This window comes from Cetorhinus maximus, chromosome 6 (genome assembly GCF_964194155.1).
Source record: "Cetorhinus maximus chromosome 6, sCetMax3.hap1.1, whole genome shotgun sequence".
NCBI classification, from domain to species: Eukaryota; Metazoa; Chordata; class Chondrichthyes; order Lamniformes; family Cetorhinidae; genus Cetorhinus; species Cetorhinus maximus.
The window spans coordinates 109,017,026-109,041,816 of record NC_135884.1 but is presented as its reverse complement, the minus strand read 5'-3'; positions in this window follow the sequence as shown (position 1 = coordinate 109,041,816).

The following is a 24,791-nucleotide window of genomic DNA, read 5'->3' as shown; positions in this document are numbered from 1 at the left end:
TGGGAGTTTAGAACATCAGCTAGTGTCCCAGGGCACACCGGTGAGGGCACTTCACAGTCGCTGGAGGAGTTGGCAGAGACAGAGAGTGCCCATGGCGCCAGCAGCCGGAGGACTGCAGGGAACCAGGCAAATGCTTAGTCGGTGCCTGATGATGTGCCTCTGGAATTGTCTGCGATGCAGCAAACGCAGGAATTGTGGCCGGGTGTGCGGGAGCATCTGGGGAAGATACATGAGGCTATGCTTGGCTTGGCCTTGGTGGAGGAGTCTACACAGACGATCGCTGAAGCAATGAACCACATGTCTGAGCGCCATGCGTCCTCCATGGAGGGAGTGGTGACTCTCATGGAGAGGGTCCTCCAGGAGACCCATCAGGGCTTCCTGGGGATGCGCTCGGACCAGCAAGCCCTCACATCAGCATTGACCTCAGCTGGTCAGTGCCAGTGTGGGATATGGTGTGGGCACCAAGTTTCCCAGCTCGGTGCCCATCCATCCACAATGAGCAGGGAGGTCCAAAGCGACCTCACGTCGGAGCAGCAGCTGCCTGTCATCTCTGTGGGCTCCTCTCAGGGCACTCCGGATGAGGGTGGCAGCTCCTCTGCCCCTCTGCCAATGACCATTGCATCCGATGAGGCTGTGACGACTGAGCAGATGCCAGCTGTGGAACTGGCAGCTCCCTCCCAGGCGGGGCCAGCACAGGCTCCACGGGCCAGAGGATGACCACCAAGGTCATCGAGGCCAACAGGACAGCAGAGTCAGCAGCTGTCTCAGATGCCACTCCCAGCGAGGGGTCAGCACCAAGACATAGCACCCGAAAACGTAAACATAAGGCACCTTAGGCACACCACGGGTTTATCACTGGTGCTTTTGTGTTGGCCCGATATGAGGCCTTTATGATTTGTTTTGAACTGGAACACCATTGTTATTTTTTTTGCTTAAGTTTCTTTGCTTGTGATATTAAATTCAAACATGTGACCATGGCTGAGGGTCCCATATTTCTTCTGAATGTGTATAGTTTCCAAAAATGTTAGGAGTGCTTTGTGGGACTTTCAGCTTTATTAGCAAGGCCCTTAGTTACTGTTCCTAACCTGGGAAATTTGGCACTTAGGTATCGAGTATGGAGCCTACAGCCCAGCCTTGTACTGGAGGTCCATCTGTGGTGTGCTAGCTGAAGGTTCATTGGATTAAAGCCTCCCGGGTGTCCCTGCCTCCCTGCAGTATGCCCGGGTCAGTGCCTACCCCCTCAGCATTTCCCTGTGCGTGCTCATCCTCAGAGTCACTGCTGGACTCATCGTGTACAGCTGCAGCTGTTGCGTCGACATCTTCATCGTCCACTGTATCCCCCCTTTCCAGCGCAAGATTGTGGAGAGTGCAGCATGCAACCACTATCAGCGACACACAATCTGGGGAGTACTGGAGTGCGCCCCCTGAGAGGTCCAGGCATCGGAAGTGCATCTCAAGAAGACTGATGGTTCTCTCCACCGCAGCATGTCTGAAGATGTGGGCGTCGTGGGAGCTGCCTGGGTACCTTGCACAGACTTGCAGAATCTGCATCCTGTGATCACACACTATCTGCACGTTCATGGAGTGGAATCCCTTCCTGTTGACAAAGGCACCGGACTCACCTGCTGGTGCCTTGATGGCCACATGTGTACAGTCTATTGCACCCTGGACGTGGGGGAAGCTAGAAGTTGCAGCAAAGCCTCTGGCTCGCTGTGTCTGGCTTGCCTGGTCCCAACGGAAGTGGATGAAGGTCAATGCACGCCTAAACAGAGCATCTGTAACCTGCTTGACACAAGTGTGGACAGCTGATTGGGAGACACCGCAAAGATCATCCGCCGACCCCTGGAAGGAGCCAGAGGCATAGAAGTTGAGGGCAGCTGTGGCCTTCAGAGCTACTAGCATGGGGTGTCCACCCACACAGTTAGCGGAGATCTCAGGCCCATTCATCTGACAGATATAGTTGACTGTCTCCCTTGAGAGACGGAGCCTCCTTCAGCACTGCACCTCAGACATATTGAGGTAGCTGCTTCGAAGCCTGTATACCCTGGCAGCAGGATAGTGGCTTCTTCTGCGGCCCCTCCTGCTTTGGTCTATCTCTTGGCCCTGCGCCCCTTGTGCCTGCGCCTGTCCTCCGAAAGGTGGCTCCCCTGGAGGCTGAATGTGCACTCCTGGCCTTCTCCCCCTTCTAGCCCTCCCTTCCTCCTCAAAGGAGGTGCCTCCAGTGGAGAGTTCAGTTCCCATTCCCAGGCTATGGGAAGGCTTCCTGAAACTTGCAGGCCCAGAAAAGATTCCTCACTGCAGAATGCTGACCTGAGGATTAAGAGTCCAGAAAAAGAAGCTGGTATGCGTTTTGAAGTATTGCAAATCACACAGGCAAGTTTCAAAAACTTTGAAAAATAAATACCTGACAGAGCACACTCATGACCCCACTGAGCCCCCTTATCCTGCCCGTGGATGAGGTTTATACAAATGTGTCCTCCCCACCTGACATTTGCGCCCTTGCGCCGACCTGAATATTGCATGGGCGCCGATAAACCGACTTCGATTGGTGAGTCAAGGGCCTTAAGTGGTCCGTTAATTAATGGCGGGCGCAGAGTGGATATCATCGCGCCCCTGCCCAGCGAAATATCGCGGTGGCGTCGCGATGCTCACCCGACGTCACTGCGCATCATTTTATGCACTGATGTGTGGGGCCCGCCCTCACACGCCAGCAGGAAAATTCTGCCCCGGGTTACTATGTGTCACATCTCTCCTTGCTCAGAGTGCAGCCATCACACCTGCAGCCATAAGTCCCTTCCTAAATTTGCTGTCAGTCTATGTCTCTCACCACCTTCCAGATCCTCCTCAAAATCCAAGGAGTAGGCTTTCACCCTCACTGCTTGAGCAGTAACCTGATGGAGCAGATCGGCCCCCATTGTATAACCCACCTAATTTACAATCAGTGAAATCCATGAGGTGAAAATGGACCTACTCCAACAATGAGCAGGTGGTCTGTTCTATATATGCAAGCTACCAATGATGAAGAAAATGTATCCCATGTCTCTGACCATGGCTTTTGCTACTCCACCTAACATTATTCTTCACTCCTGCTTGGCATCTGTTTCCCCTGTTTCTTTGTGAAGCACCTTGAGATACTTTACTGCACTAAAGCTGTTACACAAGTGTACCTGGTTGATAAATTGGAAGCGGCTTTAAAGCTACAGAAGAAATACTGATAACTGGCAGATTTAAAGGTCAAGAGGTGCAAACACAAATAATGAAACTAGAGAAGTGAAATACTTTGGATCTTATGGATAAAAAAATCTTTTTGATGCAGATCCATCCCAAATGCCTCTATACAGCTTACTGCTGGGCATTCTCATTCTGCAAGTAATTAACACATTTTCTTTGCCACACAATAAGCTAATGGCACACTGATTTAATTGTTAATTAAACCAAAAGTATCTACAAAATCCATGGGAAATGCCAGAAGGAACATAGCAAGGCAGCCAGTGCAAGGCCAGGGCTCCAGGGACTGAGCTTAACCGCCTGATAGATGAAGCTTAACATATTGGTCTGCATCTTCTGAGGAGCGGCATTTGTTGGATTGCTGCTCCGCTTACATTTTGCCCCACCTCAGCTCTGCTCTGTATTTCTTGCCAGGTCTTCCGAGCCCAGCTTTATCAGAAATACCGAGAGCAGCCTCCATGGGGACACTCTGTTGTAGCACTGTAGAGTTGGCGGGAAGACACAGCACACAGCCTTTTTATGGCTAAAGGTCCAGTGTGAATGCTACTGAATAGGTGAATGAGTGAGTGGATAAATGAGTGACTGGGTAGGGTGGGTAGTTGGATGAAGTAACTGGGAATGCTGTGTAAAATAAGTGGGTAAGGTGGATGAGGTAAGTGGGTAAGGTGGTAGATGGGTGATGAGATAGGTGGGTAAGGTGGTAGGTGGGTGAAGTGACAGGTGTGTGAGGAGGTAGATGGGTGAGGTGGCAGGTGGGTGAGGTGGCAGGTGGGTGAGGTGATAGGTGTGTGAGGTGGTAGGTGTGTGAGGTGGTAAGTGGGTGAGGTGGCAGGTGTGTAAGGTGGTAAGTGGGTGAGGTGGCAGGTGTGTAAGGTGGTAGGTGGGTAGATTTGCAGGTGGATTAGTGAAAGTTGGGTGGGGTGGCAGGTGAGTAAAGTGGTAGGTAGATAGGGTGGCAAGTGGGTGAGGTGGCAGGTGCGTGAAGAGGTAGGTGGGTGAAGTTGCAGGGGTGGTTGAGGTAGATGGGTGAGGTGTAAGTGAGTTATGTGGTAGGTAGGTAGGGTGGCAGGTGGCTTAGGTGACAGGTGCGTGAGCAGGTAGGTGGCTGAAGTGGCAGTTGGGTTAAGTGGGGTAGGTGGGTAAGGTGGCAGATGGGTGAGGTGGTAGGCATGTAGGGTTGCAGCTGGGTGAAATGGCAAGTGAGTGAGGTAGTAGATGGGTAGCCTGGCAGGTGGGTGAGGTGGTAGGTGTATAGGGTGGCAGATGGGGGAGGTGACCGGTGGGTGAGATGATAGGTGGGTGATAGGGTAGCTGGGTTAGATAGATAGCTAGGGTTGGAGGGTTAGTTAGGTTGGGGCCTAGTCAGGTCGAATCCGGGGTGCGGTGGTAGTTGCGTGATGGGAAGGGGCGTCTGGTCAGAGTTTAGTCGGGCGGCCGGAGGTAGTGTGGTCAGGAGAGGTAGCTGAGTCGGGCCAGGGGTGTAGTTGGGGGCTAGTGTGGTTGGGGGGCTAGTCGGGTCAGATTGGGTCAGGGGTCAGGAGGGGTAGTCAGGGTTCAAGGGGAGTAGTCGGATTATTGGGAGAGGAGGTTGGGGGATAGTCAGGGGGTCAGTATATTATGACTGGTCCCTGGGCGAGGTCCCCCAAGTAGTTAACTTCCCGAACGGGACCCCAATTTGCGATGCTCCCAGGTGAGGAGGTATGAGCTGGCTCCCCTTCTTTATTCAACTCCCTTGGTTGGTTGCAACAAGGTTAATTTAAATGGGATCCCTTCCCCCTGTGGGTATCTTTTCCCACTCCAAATGTATTTATGTTTTAGAAGGAGTCAATTTAACCAGGCTTTCTTGAGTCAAAGAAAGAGTGAGTTTATTAGTTACTAAAAACCCGAGAACAATAATAAAATGCAATGCACATGCACACAGATCAGAAATGAGAAGCTGACTCCAAATAAAAGTTTAAAAAATATATGAATCAGCCTTTGGCTTGTCCATGAGGCATAGATGGTGAAACATTGCTGGGTGATTTCGGTAGAGCTGACTTTGGCAGCTTAGCAGTTGGTTTGGAGACATTTAGTTCTGCAGGTTAGCTGAAGAAGCTGTCCTATTTGCTTTTTGATTGTGGCTTTGCTGACTGGTTTCCAGCAACAGAGAGAGAAAAAACCCTTGCCTGCAAGCTACAGGGGTGCCTAGTCGATCTTTTTCTGCTCTCACAGCACACCCACAAATAAGAACAGTGTTACACACAGATCAGGACTGCAGCTAGCTTTTTAACCCATTTCCTTGTGTATTCGTGGAAGGGAAAAAAAACATGTATTTCACCCAGAGTCTGTTTTCTTTCAATTGAGACCATTTCTACATTCTGACATATGAAGAAACATGAGGTGGTTTTGGATGTCTGCTGAGATGTGGCAATCAGTTTCCATTGTCTCTGCAACTACAGGAGATTAAGGTTCAGTCTTTTGCAATTCATCTCTTCCTTTCAAGTGTCTCTGTCTGAAGTAGGCCTTGACACCTTTTTAGGTGCAACATTCCATGTTCCCTTGGGACTAGTCAGTCAAGTATAAGCCAAATAGGAATTTTCCAGAAAGTGGGTACTTTACACCCTCAGCTATCATTTGCTTGTAAGTCTTTTTAAAAAAACACATGTCTTCCTTAAAAAGTTCAATATGCCTATAAGTAACTCGGGGCTGTAATCCTCTGTCGTGACAAGTATGAGTGATTGGGGAGCAGTTCTGGAGTTAACCAAATGTTAGACTAGCAGCTGTATTTTATGTGTCCCCACCAGGCGGGTTTTGGGTGGGGGGGGGGGGGCCTGTAAAATAGGGTGCGTGTCCACCCCACCACCTTCCCGCCCACACCAGAGCTCACGCCACAATGCGTGCAACACTTCACATTTCTCTGAGAATCTATTGCTTAACCAGTGGTTTAGGGAAGTCAATTTATTCAGAAAGGCCTTCTTGCATAAATAAAAGCAGTAGCTTGCTATACAGATTGGCAGTTAGCCACCCTAATATGGACTATTACAACTTCTAAGGCTGGAATGCTCTGGTCCCGTTGGCATTGGGCATCATGGCGGGCGGGGAGGGGGTGGGGTGGGAGGGGGTGAACACAATATGGCAAGAAGGCCAAAAGTCAGTTTTATGCCATCATGAAAAAAGTTTGTGATCGCCAACTCCACCCATCACTGGTGGGCTACATTTCCCGCCATCATATGTCGAGAACCTAATTTCAATACTTTAGCATCTAATTATAAGCCCTGCCTGTCGGAATCATTGCCCCATCTCAAATATACTGCCCATGTCAGCATGATTTCAGAATGATGTGCTTCTCGACTGCCTTTAAAAGGTGAACAACTGGCAAACTGAGCTTAAAGGGGAAGTCGTATGTGTGCACACAACCTTGCGCAGGGGTCACGAGCATCACCTGTAGGGCATCAAGGAAGAGATTCCTTCCGCAGCTGAGACCGTTCAGCTGCAGCTCCATTGACATGCTTGGAGTCGGGCCTCTGAAGCTTTTCTGCCCACTCAAGCAACACAAAAGCATCAAAGTGTCACCAAATACTCCAGAACTTTTCACCCCTTGGGTGCAGACTGCAAATTAATGTGTGTTTTAAGGGCAGCAGAACAATTGGCTGACTGGGCAAGTTGTACAATCTCCTTGCAAAAGGTAGATATAGGACAGTCACTGGTGGAGGCGCTCACAGCCCCTTGCAATATATTTATTCAGGTTTGGACCATTATCCCTCATGGTTCAAGCACAGCCTTGCAGTGTAGGTTAGGATAATACTTGCGCCTGAGCTAACAGCACTAAGTGCATCCAGGAGATCATGGACGCCACCTTCATGAAGGCACACAACTTTGTGCATTTCACCCGGGATCAGGAAAGCTAGGAAACAAGGGATTTGGGTAGATCTCAGGTGCAGGGTGCCATCGACTGCACTCACGTGGTGCTTAGATCTCTATAGCAACAAGCAGTCAACTATGTCAATCGCAAAGGCTTCTACTCGTTGAATGTTCAGCTGGTGTGTGACCACCACAAACGCAGATCTGCACGTGATTCCCAGGGAGTGTCCATGACCCCTACATCCTTAGGTGGTGTCAGATCCCTGACATCTTCCAGCATCCACAGAGGCTACAGGGTTGGCTCCTCGGGGACAAGGGCTACCCACAGTGAACGTGGCTGATGATGCCCATGGGGCAGCCTCAGACTGCAGTGGAGCGATGGTATAACGAGGCTCATGCCACCACCCGGACTTTGCTGGAGCAAACAATAGGCATTTTGAAAATGAGATTCTGGTGCCTTGACTGTTTCTCACGTGTCAGTGCAGACTCGATGGGCCGAAGGGCCTCTTCTGCACTGTGATTCTGTGATTCTGTGATTCTGTGACTGGTCCAGTGGAGCACTGCAATACAGTCCCTAGAGTATGTCACACACCATTGTCGCTTGCTGCGTGCAACACAACCTTGCACTGCAATGGGGGGAGGACCTGGCTGATGAGGGGTTGGAAGAGCTGCACATCTCCTCCATTGAGGTGGGGTGACAGTGATGTGGTCCTTGAAGGCGAGGATGTCAGCAATGAGGCCTTCACACTGGTCAGACGAGGCAGGTACCCTTCAGAGGCCCTCATAGCTGCAAGATTCGTGGAGGATGATGTTGAGATGCAGTGAGGACAGTTCTGACACCCTCACCTTGCATCTGTGAGCGTTTGACTCCTGTGTGGCTGATGGCAGCGCACATACCCTCAGTGATTAGGCTCATGTCATGGAGATGCAGCGGAGGTCCCAATAGTCATTAGATTCCTGGAGGATGATGACGACATGCAGTGAGGACACTCCATAGATCTTCACATTGCCTCTGTGAATGTTTGACTCCTGTCTGGCTCAGGGCAGCTCACTTGCAATTTATATTCAGGGTCATATTGTGGAGACACAGCCATGAAACTTTAAATACATCTGAACCTTTGTCAGCCTTCAGTACCTGACCCCTTCAGGAATACAGCGTCACTGGTCACAGATGCTGAAGAGATGGGGGACCAGCCCCACCTCAAAGGTGCTGAGAGCACACAGAGAGAAGGATGGAACTCTGTAACTCCTGCCCACGACATTCTGGCAGCAATGACAAGCACTGTCAAGGTGCAGGCATCAGTATTGTGTCCAGGGAGTGTGAGGCCGGACCATCACTTTGGTCTGAAGGTTACACACTGCAGAGGGAAGAGGCCCTGGATGGTAACACCTTCCGTCATCTTGTGCAGGAACCAAGGTTTCACATCGGAGTGACACGAACACTGCTTATCAGAAGAAGGAGCCATGGGCAAAGAGACATTCTTGTGAGTTTATTTACAATGGTGAACATTATGTACAAATGATTAGCACCCGTGCCCAGGCTGTGCAACTACATCTTCTTAAGAGGTGTCAGCTGTGGCTCAGTTCATAGCACCCTCGCCTTTGAGTCAGAAGGTTGTGGGTTCATGTCCCACTCCCGGAAAAAAAAAACCAAGAACTGTGAATGTACTCGAAAGAGTTACATGAGATCTGTTGATAACTCGAAAGAGTTACAAAGATCAGTGCTAGGACCTCAGATATTTATCCTGCGCCTCTTGCGCCCCTGTTCGGACGGAATTCCACATTGGCCCCAAGCCCTGAACCCTCCCTCGGGTGCCGGTGCCCTGCAATAATATGAGCCGCCTCGGGGACATGCCCTCCGTGCCATTTGGCACGGTGCAGAGGGGTTTTCTGTACGGACTGCTGCTGCACACCTTCCATTTTCTCGCCCTGGTCCGCCGCCCGGACACGCCCTGGCGTGCCTTGTTGCCGTCCGGCGGCGGAGGCCCCCGATGGGAGGCCCTCTACGGAGGAGTTCTCCCCCTTTCTATCGGGGACCTGGGTTGGAGGGTGTTGCATGCAGCAGTCCCCTACAATAGGAGGATGTTTAGGTTCACGGACTCCCGGGACACATGCCTTTTTTGCGGTCTTGTGGAGTCCGTGGACCATGCGTATATAGGGTGTCTTAGGCTGCACTCCCTTTTTAGTTATTTAAAAAATCTTTTATTACTATTTTGTTTGCACTTCAGTCCCACGCTCCTGATCTACGGTCACCCGGTGCGGAAGGGGGTCGGGAAGGAGGAGGACCTCCTCGTGAACCTGCTCCTGGGCCTGGCCAAGTTGGCCATCAACAGGTCCAGGCAGCGGGCGATCGACAGGGGAGTCCCGCCCGATTGTTTGTCCCTCTTCCGCGGCTACATTCGCGGCCGGATGTCCCTGGAAAGGGAGCACGCGGTGTCTGCCGGCACCATCGAGGCCTTCCGTGCCCGGTGGGCACCGCGGGGACTGGGGTGTTTTGTTGACCCCTTTAATCACATCTTAGTTTGATGTTTGTAAGGTTCTTTTAAAAGTTTTTTCCTTGATTTTACAGCTGACCTGACTTAGGGGCTGTGCTTGATTTCTCCCTTGTTTTTTTTTTGCTCATTTAGTTTATTGTTTTGACTCAAAACATTCTACATCTTCTTAAGAGGTGTCAGCTGTGGCTCAATTCATAGCACCCTCGCCTTTGAGTCAGAAGGTTGTGGGTTCATGTCCCACTCCCGGAAAAAAAAAACCAAGAACTGTGAATGTACTCGAAAGAGTTACATGAGATCTGTTGATAACTCGAAAGAGTTACAAAGATCAGTGCTAGGACCTCAGATATTTATCCTGCGCCTCTTGCGGAGGAGGTTGTCGGGATTGGTTCTGCGCGGGCCGGGCATCGGGGTGGTCCTCTCGGCATACGCCGATGACGTGCTCCTAATGTTTAGTGACCCGGCTGACCTGCGGAGGATGCGCGAGTGCCAGGAGGTCTACTCTGTGGCTTCTTCTGCCAGGATCAATTGGGAGAAATGTTCTGGACTCCTGGTCGGCCCGTGGCAGATGGATCCCCTACCCGAGGAGCTCAGGCCTTTCACCTGGAGCAGGACCAGCATCCTCTACCTGGGGGTCCATCTCTGCCCTGCCGAGGAATCCTGGCCAGCGAACTGGCAGGAACTGGAGACAAAAGTCACCGCTCGCCTGCGGCGCTGGACAGGACTGCTCCGAGTGCTGTCTTACCGGGGTCGAGTTCTCACCATAAACCAGCTGATCGCCGCCATGTTGTGGTATCGGCTGGTCACTTTGACCCCTCCCCCGGACTTTGTTGTAAAAATCCAGAGAATGCTAGTCGACTTCTTCTGGGACAAAAGATTGCACTGGGTCGCTGCTGAGGTTCTGAGTCTCCCGCTTAGGGAGGGTGGTCAGGCGCTGGTGTGCCTATGCACGCAGGTGGCGACTTTCCGTCTTCAGACCCTGCAGCGATACCTTTACGTCGAGCCTCCTCCGAGATGGCGTGCCCTGGCGACGTATTTCTTCCGCCAGGTGCACGGCCTGAATTATGACGTGCAGCTCCTATTCATAGAGCAGAGGGACCTCGGTGGCTCCTTCCAGGCGTTGCCCGTCTTTTACCAGGACCTGATCAAAGTCTGGAACGTGGTCGCCTCGCGACGCAGCTCTCCCCCGTCAGGAGTAGCGGCTATCGTCAGAGAGCCGCTGCTCAGGAATCCGCCCCTCCGTCCCTTTCAGTGGCTGGCGGAGAGGAGGACTGTGGCTGCCGGGGTGACTAGGATCGGGGACGTGCTGGGTGGCGGACGACTGGGCTGGATGCTCCCACAGGAGTTGGCGCGGCGCGCGTCAGTGAGTGTCCAGGTCGCAGCCGATGCCATCCAACACCTAAGAACGGTCGTGCTCGGACCCGATGTCATTTTAGGTCTCGAGGTGGCCCAGGTGCGCGGTGATCTTCCGGCTGAACGTTCCCCTGTTCGGACGGAATTCCACATTGGCCCCAAGCCCCGAACCCTCCCTCGGGTGCCGGTGCCCCGCGATAACATGAGCCGCCTCGGGGACATGCCCTCCGTGCCATTTGGCACGGTGCGGAGGGGTTTTCTGTATGGACTGCTGCTGCACACCTTCCATTTTCTCGCCCTGGTCCGCCGCCTGGACACGCTCTGGCGTGCCTTATTGCCGTCCGGCGGCAGAGGCCCCCGATGGGAGGCCCTCTACGGAGGTGTTCTCCCTCTTTCTATCGGGGACCTGGGTTGGAGGGTGTTGCATGCAGCAGTCGCCTACAATAGGAGAATGTTTAGGTTCACGGACTCCCAGGACACTTGCCCTTTTTGCGGTCTTGTGGAGTCCGTGGACCATGTTTACATAGGGTGTTGTAGGCTGCACTCCCTTTTTAGTTATTTAAAAAACCTTTTGTTACTATTTTGGTTGCACTTCAGTCCCACGCACCTGATCTACGGACACCCGGTACGGAAGGGGGTCGGGAAGGAGGAGGACCTCCTCGTGAACCTGCTCCTGGGCCTGGCCAAGTTGGCCATCAACAGGTCCAGGCAGCGGGCAATCGACGGGGGAGTCCCGCCCGATTGTTTGTCCCTCTTCCGCGGCTACGTTCGCGGCCGGGCGTCCCTGGAAAGGGAGCACGCGGTGTTTGCTGGCACCATCGAGGCCTTCCGTGCCCGGTGGGCACCGCGGGGACTGGGGTGTTTTGTTGACCCCTTTAATCACATCTTAATTTGATGTTTGTAAGGTTCCTTTAAGGTTTTTCCTTGATTTTACAGCTGACCTGACTTAGGGGCTGTGCCTGATTTATCCCTTGTTTTTGTTAATTTAGTTAATTGTTTTGGCTTTAAAAGAAGCTACATCATCTTAAGAGGTGTCAGCTGTGGCTCAGTTCATAGCATCCTCGCCTTTGAATCAGAGGGTTGTGGGTTCATATCCCACTCCTGGAAACCAAGAACTGTGATTGTACTCAAAAGAGTTGCTGCTAGCTGTAACTCAGTGGTAGCAGTTTAGGACTGCTCCGAGTGCTGTCTTACCGGGGTCGAGTTCTCATCATAAACCAGCTGATCGCCGCCATGTTGTGGTATCGGCTGGTCACTTTGACCCCTCCCCCGGACTTTGTTGTAAAAATCCAGAGAATGCTAGTCGACTTCTTCTGGGACAAAAGATTGCACTGGGTCGCTGCTGAGGTTCTGAGTCTCCCGCTTAGGGAGGGTGGTCAGGCGCTGGTGTGCCTACGCACGCAGGTGGCGACTTTCCGTCTTCAGACCCTGCAGCGATACCTTTACGTCGAGCCTCCTCCGAGATGGCGTGCCCTGGCGACGTATTTCTTCCGCCAGGTGCACGGCCTGAATTATGACGTGCAGCTCCTATTCATAGAGCAGAGGGACCTCGGTGGCTCCTTCCAGGCGTTGCCCGTCTTTTACCAGGACCTGATCAAAGTCTGGAACGTGGTCGCCTTGCGACGCAGCTCCCCCCCGTCAGGAGTAGCGGCTATCGTCAGAGAGCCGCTGCTCAGGAATCCGCCCCTCCGTCCCTTTCAGTGGCTGGCGGAGAGGAGGGCTGTGGCTGCCGGGGTGACCAGGATCGGGGACGTGCTGGGTAGCGGAGGACTGGGCTGGATGCTCCCACAGGAGTTGGCATGGCGCGCGTCAGTGAGTGTCCAGGTCGCAGCCGATGCCATCCAAGACCTAAGAACGGTCGTGCTCAGACCGGATGTCATTTTAGGTCTCGAGGTGGCCCAGGTGCGCGGTGATCTTCCGGCTGAACGTTCCCCTGTTCGGACGGAATTCCACATTGACCCCAAGCCCCGAACCCTCCCTCGGGTGCCGGTGCCCCGCAATAATATGAGCCGCCTCGGGGACATGCCCTCTGTGCCATTTGGCACGGTGCGGAGGGGTTTTCTGTACGGACTGCTGCTGCACACCTTCCATTTTCTCGCCCTGGTCCGCCGCCTGGATACGCCCTGGCGTGCCTTGTTGCCGTCCAGCGGCAGAGGCCCCCGATGGGAGGCCCTCTACGGAGGTGTTCTCCCTCTTTCTATCGGGGACCTGGGTTGGAGGGTGTTGCATGCAGCAGTCCCCTACAATAGGAGAATGTTTAGGTTCACGGACTCCCAGGACACTTGCCCTTTTTGCGGTCTTGTGGAGTCCGTGGACCATGCATATATAGGGTGTCTTAGGCTGCACTCCCTTTTTAGTTATTTAAAAAACCTTTTGCTACTGTTTTGTTAGCACTTCAGTCCCACGCTCCTGATCTACGGACACCCGGTGCGGAAGGGGGTCGGGAAGGAGGAGGACTTCCTCTTGAACCTGCTCCTGGGCCTGGCCAAGTTGGCCATCAACAGGTCCAGGCAGCGGGCGATCGATGGGGGAGTCCCGCCCGATTGTTTGTCCCTCTTCCGCGGCTACGTTCGCGGCCGGGTGTGTCCTGGAGAGGGAGCACGCGGTGTTTGCCAGCACCATCGAGGCCTTCCGTGCCCGGTGGGCGCCACGGGGACTGGGGTGTTTTATTGACCCCTTTAATCACATTTTGGTTTAATGTTTGTAAGTTTCCTTTAAACTTTGTCCTTGGTTTTACAGCTGCCTGAATTAGGGGCTGTGCTCGATTTATCCCTTGTTATTGTTAATTTAGTTAATTGTTTTGACTCGAAAAGAGTTACATCTTCTTAAGAGGTGTCTGCTGTGGCTCAGTTCATAGCACCCTCGCCTTTGAATCAGAAGGTTGTGGGTTCATGTCCCACTCCCGGAAACCAAGAACTGTGAATGTACTCGAAAGAGTTACATCTTCTTAACCTTCTTAACCCTGCTGTTACATCTTGGTGCTCCCCGGCCATCCACAGCAGAGATGGAGGCAGCTTGCTAACTGCTACAGGCCTGTGATGACCTTGATGGGCGTCCTCTGGAGGGCTGAGACCTGGAGGGCCATGGCCTGCTTTCGGGCTTCTGCTGTGTGGTAGTGGCACCCTTATCAGCCTGTGAAGCTGGAGTCGCTGGGGTCACAGGAAGAGGGGATTCAGATGGGCCAGACACTCCCGGAGTCACCTGGGTAGAGGATCCCGGGTGCACTTTCTGATTCTCCTCGCTATGGGTGCCCGAGGGCCCCAGGCTGACTCCTCGAGGAGAAGGGGAAGCTGGAAGGAGATCAAGCTGCCCCGCACCTCTTTTGTGTTGACCCTGTTGATGGCCAACTATAAAGTCAGTGATGGAGTTCAGTCCGTGCAGCTCTGCAACACTGATGTCTTGGACCACAGTCTCCATGGCGGCCGCCATCCTACCAGTGCTGACCTTGGTGCATTGGCATGCCAGCACTATCACCTCAGACTGAAGGCGGATGGACTCCTCTGTTGTGCCTTGCAATCTGAGAAGTGCAGCGGACATCCCTTCCTGATGTTCCCAAGCTTGCCTTTGCAGCTCCAGCAACTGAGATATGACCGAGTCCAGAGGCCCTTCATCTGACTCAGGCTCAGTAGGTTTTTGGTCTCCAGCAGTACTCTGAGTGCCAGCAACCTAGGAAGTCCCTGCCGCCTCTTTCTGTGGATCAGACAGTGTGATGTGCTCACCAGATTGTGACCCCAAGGCTACTCTAGAACTAGGTTCTACCGAGGTGTATGTCACTGTGCTGGCGGAGGGTGTGGGTGAGCGCTGTGACGGGTCGTCAATTAGTCTGTCATCAGATTCTTCTTCTGAGGTTTCTTTGGGGCTTGAGTTGATTGCCTGGCTCATGGATCCCCTTGGCTGTTTCCCAGATGTGCCTGCGAAAGCAAGGAGAAATAATTAGTGCATGGCAAGGCACTGAGGGACAGGGGAACTGACTCACAGCATGGTTATCTGATGGATGTTGTACTATTGGATCCTCACTCGGTTCAGCACCGCCAAGCTCACCATCAGCATAGGAATGGTCCAGATCATCGCCGGCCAGCTAGATGATTCTATTTTCAAAGTCTATGAGGGCCTTGGTGTCGGGCATTCCTCCACCAATCTGTGACCTCTCCCTTTTGATATGTGCCAGCTTGTCCTGGATGAATACAGATGGAAAGAGTGTAAACAGGATGCCTGCCAGACCTGGCATATGTGGGTTGCTGAGTGGTGCCATGGATGGGATGGACATGATCCGCAGGGCAGATAAAGGTGTGTGTGAGAGAGTGAATGGTGATGTCCCTTGAGCTAGCAGTGAGTGAGATCCCTGTGGATGTGTGATGGGTTTGAGAGTGTGTGAGTTGAGAGTGATGAGAAGAGTGACTTACTCTGGTGGAACGGAGGAGATCATTCATCCTCTTTTAGCACTGGGTGGCTGTCCTCTTTTGCAGGGCATTGGCATTGACCACCGCTGCCACTGCCTCCCATGCTAGATTGGTGACCTTGCTTGCTGGTTTTTGCCCAGAATAAGGGTAGAGGACTTCACAGCGGCATTCCACTGCATCCAGTAGAGACCCAAGGGAGGTGCCACTAAATTTGGGGGCAGCATTTTTTTTTCCCTTTGGCAGCTGTGACTTTCCAGCAGCTTCCATTCCCTTAGAGAGTGCTAGCTCTGTGCAGGGGCACCCTTTAAATCCGGCTCCCGGATTACTGAAGGCCTGAGGCGACGGCAGGGCGGACAAACCAGAGGCTGCACCGCCAGCGATCCGGCGTGTTTCTTGGGAAGGCATTATTAATGAGGCGGGGCATGCCGTGAGTGTGACGATACAGCACAAAAACCTCCCATTGCGGACAGTGGGTAAATCGGCTTTTTTTCTGCCTCTTACCACACTTAGTGCAAATCTGGGACAATTCCTCCCTAAGTTATCAAACTTGCTTGGAGAAGAATGTTAAGGGGTAAGCGAGGAGAACAGGAGAGTAAGATTAGACTAGGTGTTTAAAGCAGGTAAAAAAACACTGAAACACTGATTGAATCCATTGCCTGTTTCTGTTGTGTAACAAAGCATACCAAAAGAGCATTGTACAAAGATTAATCCCGTGCCTCGGCAAAGTGTCTACGTCCTGAAACATTAACCAACATTTTCTCTTCAGAGACGCTGAAGAATTTTCCATTTTGATTTACATCTCCAGCATTTGCTGCTGTTTCTTTCGCCTCCATCACAGGATCTCTTCATTCTGTGGGCACATTGTAAAACAATTTTATAACAGCCAGCAGTTTGAATATCAGCTTGCCTAATGCAGCTTTTCCATACCACAAAAATGTAGAACAACTGTTGATGCTGAATTGAAATGTCATGTAAGTGATGCACGCTTGCTAAAGAGACACTGTGACAACAGTGCTGCATATTATCAAAGCTTAAGCATAAAGAAGGTGGATAGCTGTATCCCCTGTTCACTTCCATGGGTTGGGAAAAGATGGTTATTCCAGGAACTCTTCTCAATTATTGAAATTTTACTGTAAGTCATAGGATGACAAGCAAATAGACATGTTCTCCCTGCTTAACAGCCATATGCCTCCCTGTTCATAGGTCTGTTAAAGATGTGGTCATTACTGGATCTAAACCAAATGGCAGAATAACTAGAATATGTTCATAAACTGAAATTGATGCAAATTCATCGAGGCATCTCAAGTTGCAGACGAAACAAAAAGTGCCCAAATCAGCTTCAAAACCAAAGTATTGTACCTGCCTAATATCAAAGTGGCCCAATGGATCGCCCAAATTAATTTATCTTTCAAGTGAAATCTGACGCAGATTCCTAAAGTAATTAAACTGAAACGTAATCGCATTGAGGGGAAGTGGACAACATGGATTGGAATGCAGGTATTCCTTTCCAGCTACTGCATTATTCAAACCTCATTATTCCAAACTGAAAAGAGCTACAAAATTGCTGTGTGTCACTAGTGTTTACCAATCAGAGCACATGCAACTTTGTAGATTAGATTACAGTAAAATTAGATAAAAACATTTAAGGTAGCATAAGGTCTTTACTAAAATGGTTTTGATTCTAATTAGTCTTTGAATTGACAGAGCATTCAGTTATTTCCAGTAATTTATTAATTGTGCAGTATTGATGACATCGGGAAACTAAGTTGGCCCTGAACAGCAATTTCAAGGCATGTTGTCGTAAATTTCTGCAGGGACGGAGAAACAAAAAAGTACTAGAATGAGTGCATTATTTTCATTGATAGTTTTGTTAAATTGCTACTAAACACAGGTTTTAAAGGCAATAATTGTGAGAAAGGAGCCTCCCGACATGTTCCTGGTTGTAAGTGTGTGCATTTGGAATAATGCTAAAATAGCATGGCACCAACATTCATGGCACCATGGAAAATTAACGGCATTTGATCAACAGATTGAAAAATTAATGTCAACTCAAATGCTCCTCTGAAAGTGGAGTACATCATGGCTTTGCCATAATTTAAACTGTAGGATTACTCAATGCCCTACCTCTTTTAGAATTGAAGATTGCAGTTTCTTGTGCAGAAATTACAGGCTACTATCCATATATTCTGGTACTTGCTTTTGCTAAATCTGACTGTTGCATCAATTTAAAATGGTTTGTAACAGTTGTCATGGTTACACTGAAGCACACTTCTCACCCTCACACTTCTTACACACTCTTGTGTTATGACACAGCAGTTGGTAAAGGCTGAGTTGTTTAAACCCCAGAGAGAAACTTGAACAACTTATATTTTTAATTGATATGTTTGAGATGCAACTCTGAATTCAGGAATAAGACCACCGAGCCTCGAAAGGTTTTTTTTTAATATAAAACTAAATTAAACATTTATTAATGTAACAACAAATTAAACATACACATGTCTACAAATTACTACCATAATAACTTTTAAACAAATCCCCAAATTAATAACTCCCAGGTAAATCTTCACCAAGGCAACAGTAACCCATAGACTTTAAACACACCAGGCAAAACATATTTGAACTTATGAATTCAAAATGAGGTTGCTTTCAATTTAGTTCCTTTGCAGACACAGTTGTAGGCTCACAGGCTGGTTAGATCTTAAATGCCTCAGGCCTACACACACAAACTCCTTTTTGTTTACACCTAGCTCTTCCTTTGAATGTAAATTTTTTATTGTATTACTAAGTTTTTAATATTACCTCTTCTAACAATATACCGTTTAATTCCACCAATTTTATTAATAATATAAACACATTGCTTGGCGTCTCCCAGCTAGGTTCAAGATTTTACCCAATCTTTTGAATGGTTTATTCAACAAATGAAAATTGCACTTTACCTTTTAACTTCCTAACGCTTATCTAATTTACATCTCAAAACTACTATACATCAAAGCACCCAGATAGCTGGTTTTAATCGATTAAGACACACACAGACACAGACCCTACAACAATTCTATTTAAAAAATAATTTCCAATGACATTAAAGACATTAATATCTCTCCATGACACTTGTCCCATCTCATCCTTCTGTCCTCAGCCAAGTTCTTGAGGCACTCTTCCCCTTACCCTTCTCCATTTCACCCCAGCTTACAAGACACTCTTGTCCACCATAACCCTTCTCCCCTCACCCCAGTTCCTGAGGCACCCATCTTCCATTCACCTTCTCCCTCTCACCCCTGTTTCTGAGGCAGTCTCCCCTATCCTTATCCCTCTTTCTACTTACATTTCATCCTGGCATTCTTGTTCCACATCGTCAGTTCATGTTGGCTTTCTGTTTCCACCTCTCAGTGCCACCTCCAGCTACCTCTTCAGCATGGCTCTTGGTTCAATACTCCAGTGCCACTCTAAAATATTGCCCCGACCCTTTCAGCACCACTCCTGCCTTCTAGCTGCTACTGCTTCAGGGAACTGGGAATTTTTGATCTCACTAAAGCACTTCATAAAATCCCACAGCACACAGTGTTGCTCAATGCTCTAGATGAGCAGCAGTAATAGGTAGGATCTGCGAGTGATACTGACAGTCATCCACCAACCTGGAGAAGCATGCACTGAATCCAAGTGCTGAATGTTCAAGTGAAATGTGAACAGATGGCATTGATGGACCACTAAAATGAATTGTTTAACCATTCAAGTGCATACATCACCCCCTTCTGCCCAAAGAACACATTCAAGTCATGGAAACTCATTGTTCAACTCAATGCAATGGAAGTCATTTTGGAATCTTCAGCAATGGTTCAGTTGATGAGTGAATTGGCTTGTGAAATTAATGAGCTACACAGATCAGTAGATTGAAGGTTCGGTCCCCAGTCTGTGGTGAATCAACCTGCATTGTGATTGGGTGATCGATTTGGCCATAGTGACTGAGGGTCAAGAGAGGGAGGAACAAAATTAGCCAAGGCTTCCACATCCTATTTGTTGATTCCTGCTGCAAGGTGGACAGAAGGATTAGGACAGGATTGGGCTTAAATGTAAAGCAATCCCCCACTGTTGACTTTCAATGACTGGACTTGCACAAAAGAACCAATTGTAAGAAATTGCTTTCTCAGAAGGATGGCTCACTCACTGGGAGTGTGTCTCAGAAAATCATGGAGAGTGTGTGTAAAATTTCCCAGTGGAACTTCCAGCAAGAAAGAATCTTCATTAGATGTGTTCCTGCCCACAATCAACACCATAAGGTATAACCACTTGGGTGAGGTACCAGAAGAGCTGAAATTTCCCTGGGAACCTGTACCCCAGCAAGAGAAAGAGGGCGGGGCTTTTGATACCAAGATGGATAGGTTGAGTTGGAAATTTTCCCGACTCGGCAGACTTGTCTCAGTTTAAAGTGCCTTGTCACACACAATTTTCACTCCAGGGGTGTGAGTGTGGGATAGAATCAGGTCTGCCAACCCCAGAAGCAGATCCTAGGTGACAATGGGTGTGGGAGAGTATCGAGCTGGTCTGGTTAGAAGGCCTTCGGTTCTCTGGGACTTTGTTGTAATAAAAGCAGTTAGGCCCTCTATCCCTCACCCCTCATACCAGTTCATGCCCTCCACCCACTCCTCATGGCTCCTCATGCCCCTCATGCTAACTCAATGCCAGTCCATGTCTCCCTGACATTCCCCATGGCCCTTCATACTTGCCATGCTAACTGAATGCCAACTCTTGCCCCTCCACCATCTGGATTTCCACCTGCCCTCATTATGCATGCTTGGCTCAGAGTCCAAACCAATAAAAGAAGCAAGGAATTTGCTTTAACAAGTGAAGTGAATTGCTGAATTTGCTTAATTGACATCTTTAAGTGGTTATAACAAATTGTTCTTTCTATGATCTCTTTTGCCAATGCCTCTGTGTTTATTTGGATAAGATTAAAAGACGTGAAGTGTTTGAAGGCTCTGTTATTGTTACTTTAATGGTCGTCTGATTGACACTTCTATGGTGTTGTAGAAACAATTTTTTTCAAATTTCTGAATGGATTTTTTTTCTCAGCATTGTTATTTATGGCTCATTGGCAATGTACATAGTGCATAATTGGTGAATGGGCATGGAAGGGGCATGAGTTGACATTGAGTTGGCATAGAGATTATGAGGGGGCCATGTGGAGTGGACAGGGGCTTGAATTAGCAATGAGTTGGCATGAAGAGTATGAGGAGCCATGGGGAGTGGCTAGAGGCATGAGTTGGAATTGGGTTGGCATGAAGGATATGAGGGACCATGGGGTTGGGAATGGCTTGGTGGCATTCAAAAGGTTCCCAAATGCAGGCAATGGTTCATGACTTCTCTGAGGGGCTGTGAACCAGGAGTCATGGAGAAGCTGGCCCAACTCCAGGAAGATTGAGGGGTGGCTAGGAGACGCATTGGAGTGGCCAAGTTGAGAGTGCAGGGTGCTGGTTTGCTACTCACATCCTTATCCTGCACTGGCAAAAATTACCCGTTCTGGGAATGGCAGCAGGGATCCAGGAATTAGGCAGCAGTCATCCTGACTCTGTGAAAATACAGCCCAAAGCCTGTTGGGTGGAGGGGATGGAGTGATAATGGGTAGGTGTAGGGCATGGTTCCCTCTAAGCAGTGTGGCCACACAGCAACCAATATGCCCCCATGTAGTCCGCACAAGTCACCCCCTTTAAGTTACCACACATGTGCAGCAGCATAGAAAAGCAATGGGACCATGCACTGAAATAAATCACCCATGCACTCTACAAAATAATTAGAGGGAACATTGGTGTCGGTCATTTAAAAAATAGGCAAAATCCTGGAGTAAATGCATTACCTTAGTTGTAGTCCATAAAATGTAGCCATTACAAAGCAAAACAAATGATTTATTGTATAAGACAATTTGTACTTTTGAGCATAAAACTAGTATCCCATGGAAGACATCTGAAAAATGAAGTACCCAAGGAATTATGTGTAATTGTGAAATAAATAAATCAGTGCACAAGAGAGGGTGGAAGAAATTAAGGAGCTGGCATATAACTGCCATTTAAAGAGTAATGATCACTATATCAAAAATAGCAGTAAATAGCTACAGCTGCAGTCAAGCACTATATAGTGCTTCACCAGAATTATATTGCCAATATTCATTGGCAACTTTCTCTCAGTTGTTACTTACAGAAAAAAAAGAGTTTGCTTAAGCAAGTCAAAATGAAGAAAAGTCCTGGGGGTGAATCGTGATCATCCATTACAACTTTGGAGGAAGGGCCTAGAAAAGTGGTGCAGCTGAAGTTCCAGCAGGGAAGCAGGAGTTAGCATGGTGTTAGTGTATGTTACACACCATCTGTAACACTATCTGCCGTCTTTTGCTGTACAGCAGCTCTGCCTAATGAGAAACAACTCTGCATTGATCAAGTAAACAGCCAAATAGATGTTTTCTGCTTTTGAACTCCAGCAACAATCAATATTACTACAGGGAGAACCCATCCAGGGCCCCCTGTTCTGTCAAAGGTGAAATGTGTGAATTGCCAAAATGGCACCTTTGTAAATATCTTGGAGTGTTCACCTGCCTGAGATTAGCCAAAGTAGCAGTGAGTGCACAAAAGCATTCAAAAATAATCTTATTTTGCTAGATAATAGCTGAGTAAAAGAAAGTTGGTCAATGAGCTTACCTTTAGACTGCTGGCAGGTACAGAGCAATGACAGAGCTTTCTACTCTGACAGTGTAGCACTGAGAAAACATTAACATTCCAGTAACAAATCTGCTCAAGTATCACCAACATTGGTTAATGGAATATTATTTGGAGACTACAAAGACAGATATTTCAAAATAATTTTAATTAAACTGGAAAACATGTCAATGTTCTAATAACAACACCGTCAACACCCCTTTGTCCTTTTGCCTATGACATCTTTGGCAATCGCCTCTTTGCCTCCACCTATCACTGGCCCTCTATCCAGCTCTACCTGTCCCACCCCCCTCAACCAGCTTATATTTCACCTCATTTCTATACTTCCTTAGTTCTGATGAAGAGTCATACAGACTCGAAATGTTAACTGTATTCCTCTCCACAGATGCTGTCAGACCTGCTGAGTTTTTCCAGCTACCTTTGTTTTTGTTTCAGATTTCCAGCATCTGCAGTATTTTGCTTTTATCTCAATGTTCTTGTTCTTTTCATCCATTTTCTCTTTTCCATTGTGCCTCTGGAATTTTACTTTAATTTTTTTTAACCATTTTTACCTAATCAGCCTTGTAAACTTTCCCTTTCTCCTTGGGGGAAGAGGGTTGGTGTAATTTTCCCTTTTGACACTGGCAGGAAATTAATGGTAACAGATCGGTCACCCATTGCATGTCCAGCCTGACTTTCCTTCTCAGGGTTTGTCTAGTATGCAGTTGGAAGCGAGCTTTTTTTTGTTGTAAGTGAAAATGCTCTAATTGGTTAAAACAAAATGTCAAGGGCATTTTTTAGCCAATAAAAAATAAGAAAAGTAAGGAGTGGCATAATGGTGTCATAGATTTTGCAAGTCAAAGAATACATCCAGTTAAGCACATTTATTCACCAACGGTTGGAAAAAAAGCAAGTTTATGTCCTCCAATTATTCAAGTTCCATATGAGAAGGTCAAGAGACAGCACCTTAACTGATGTTCTAAAACTAATGCTTGACAAAATATATAGTACTAATAAACTGTAGTCATTTACAATCTTGCCTACAGAATGTGACATTTAAGTAGATAAGTTTGTTCAACCATCAAATATGCTAGTCTGAGACTTAAGTGGAGAGTGATTTTGAGGTGTCAGGTTCAATGGAACTTTCCAACTAAAATGAAATATGAAATACAAAAATCTTTTAAAATTGCAAGATGGAAAGAATAGTTTCAGAGGGAATATCAGATCTGAGCTAGTCGTATAATCTAAACATGTGAAACAACAGGTTAATGTAAGGCAAAAAAGTAACTTTGATCTTGTTACTACCTATCTCTAAAAAGACTTCACTCACTAACATTTAAAAGCAGTGCAAAATTTTGACACACCGTCCTATATAAAGCAATTATGTTAACCTTGATGAAATGTACATTCTCATGTGCCTCAAGTGAATTATCCTGACTATCAAAGCTCTGCTTTTTTTGAGGTGAAGCATTTGTAGCACATTTACATTCTACTGCAGGCCTACCGCTGTGAAATCTTAAGCTGATATCTCTTAGGCAGATAACATAGACTCAGAAATGCATAGTAAGCCCTCTGGTTATGACTCTCCATCAGGAGGATGTGGAATGTATCTGCACTGGTTTGAGAAACAAATGAAAGTTCTCAGAGAGAAGCACAATTGCAAATCTAATTCCTTCTTCATCCAGAAATCTCATTCCAGAGAATCATGCAGATGTGGGAAGAGGTTCTGCCTTTCCTTAGGGGCTGTATAGTGCATAGCTACCATCAGTCTTGAGGGAGTCCAAATCAAATCAAAAACCATTAATCGGCAGCCTCAAAGTTAATGGCCAGAATTTTGAGGTCAGCGGGCCCGGGAGCGACCGGGAAACGCCCTGCCACCCGCGATTGGCCCCTGACCACGATTTCATGCTGGAGTGCCAATCGAGGGCCATGACTCAGATGTGCCCTGTGAGGTGTTCCTCAGCTGGAGATGACCAGGCTGCAATGGTGCTGCAGGTTAAGAGTGGACTAATCAATGCTCCTCTGTTCTTTCAGGAGAAGACATACCATAGCCAATTGGAGAGGTCACGGACAGGCAGAGGCCGCCCAACCTTCTGATGCTCACCAGGTTCGAACAGGACGCCCTTGAGCTGGAGAGACGACACACACCGCATGCAACTGGGTGTGGAGAGGCAGGGGTGCTCAAAGGTAAGAGTGTGGTGCACAGAGGTGAATGTTTCAGATTGTGCAACCATTCTTGTGTAGTCTCTTCGCTGATGGGAGCCTCAAACCTGGAGTCCCCATTGATCATTGAAAGACAATGGTATGATGATGCAGATCTCCATTGTCTCACCAGGGTGCTTGGCATGCACAGTGACAGTGCTTTGACTTTAATTAATGGCATGTCCTTCTTCTCCCTTTTAGATTCGCCAGCACGTACTCCTCTCTGGATCTCAAAGGGCCACCCCTGATGCTAACGGACCACCGGGCTTCATTTGCACCTGCGTCACACCTGCTCTCTGAACCAGGCACCAACGTAGATACCAGCACCTCGTTGGGCATTAGATCAGCGGATAGAGTGACAGTGCACATTGGTGAGGGCACTTCACACTTGCTTGAGGTGCAGGTGGAAGCAAAGAATGCCCAGGGCGCCGCAGTTGGAGGATTGCTGGGGACCAGGACGATGCTCAGTCAAAGGCAGATGATGAGCCTCTGGAGTCATCCATTAGATGGCAGATGCTGGATGTCCAGTGAGATATGCGGGAGGATCTGGCGGAGATCCATGAAGGTATGCGTGCCATGGTCTCCATTGTTGAGGAGTC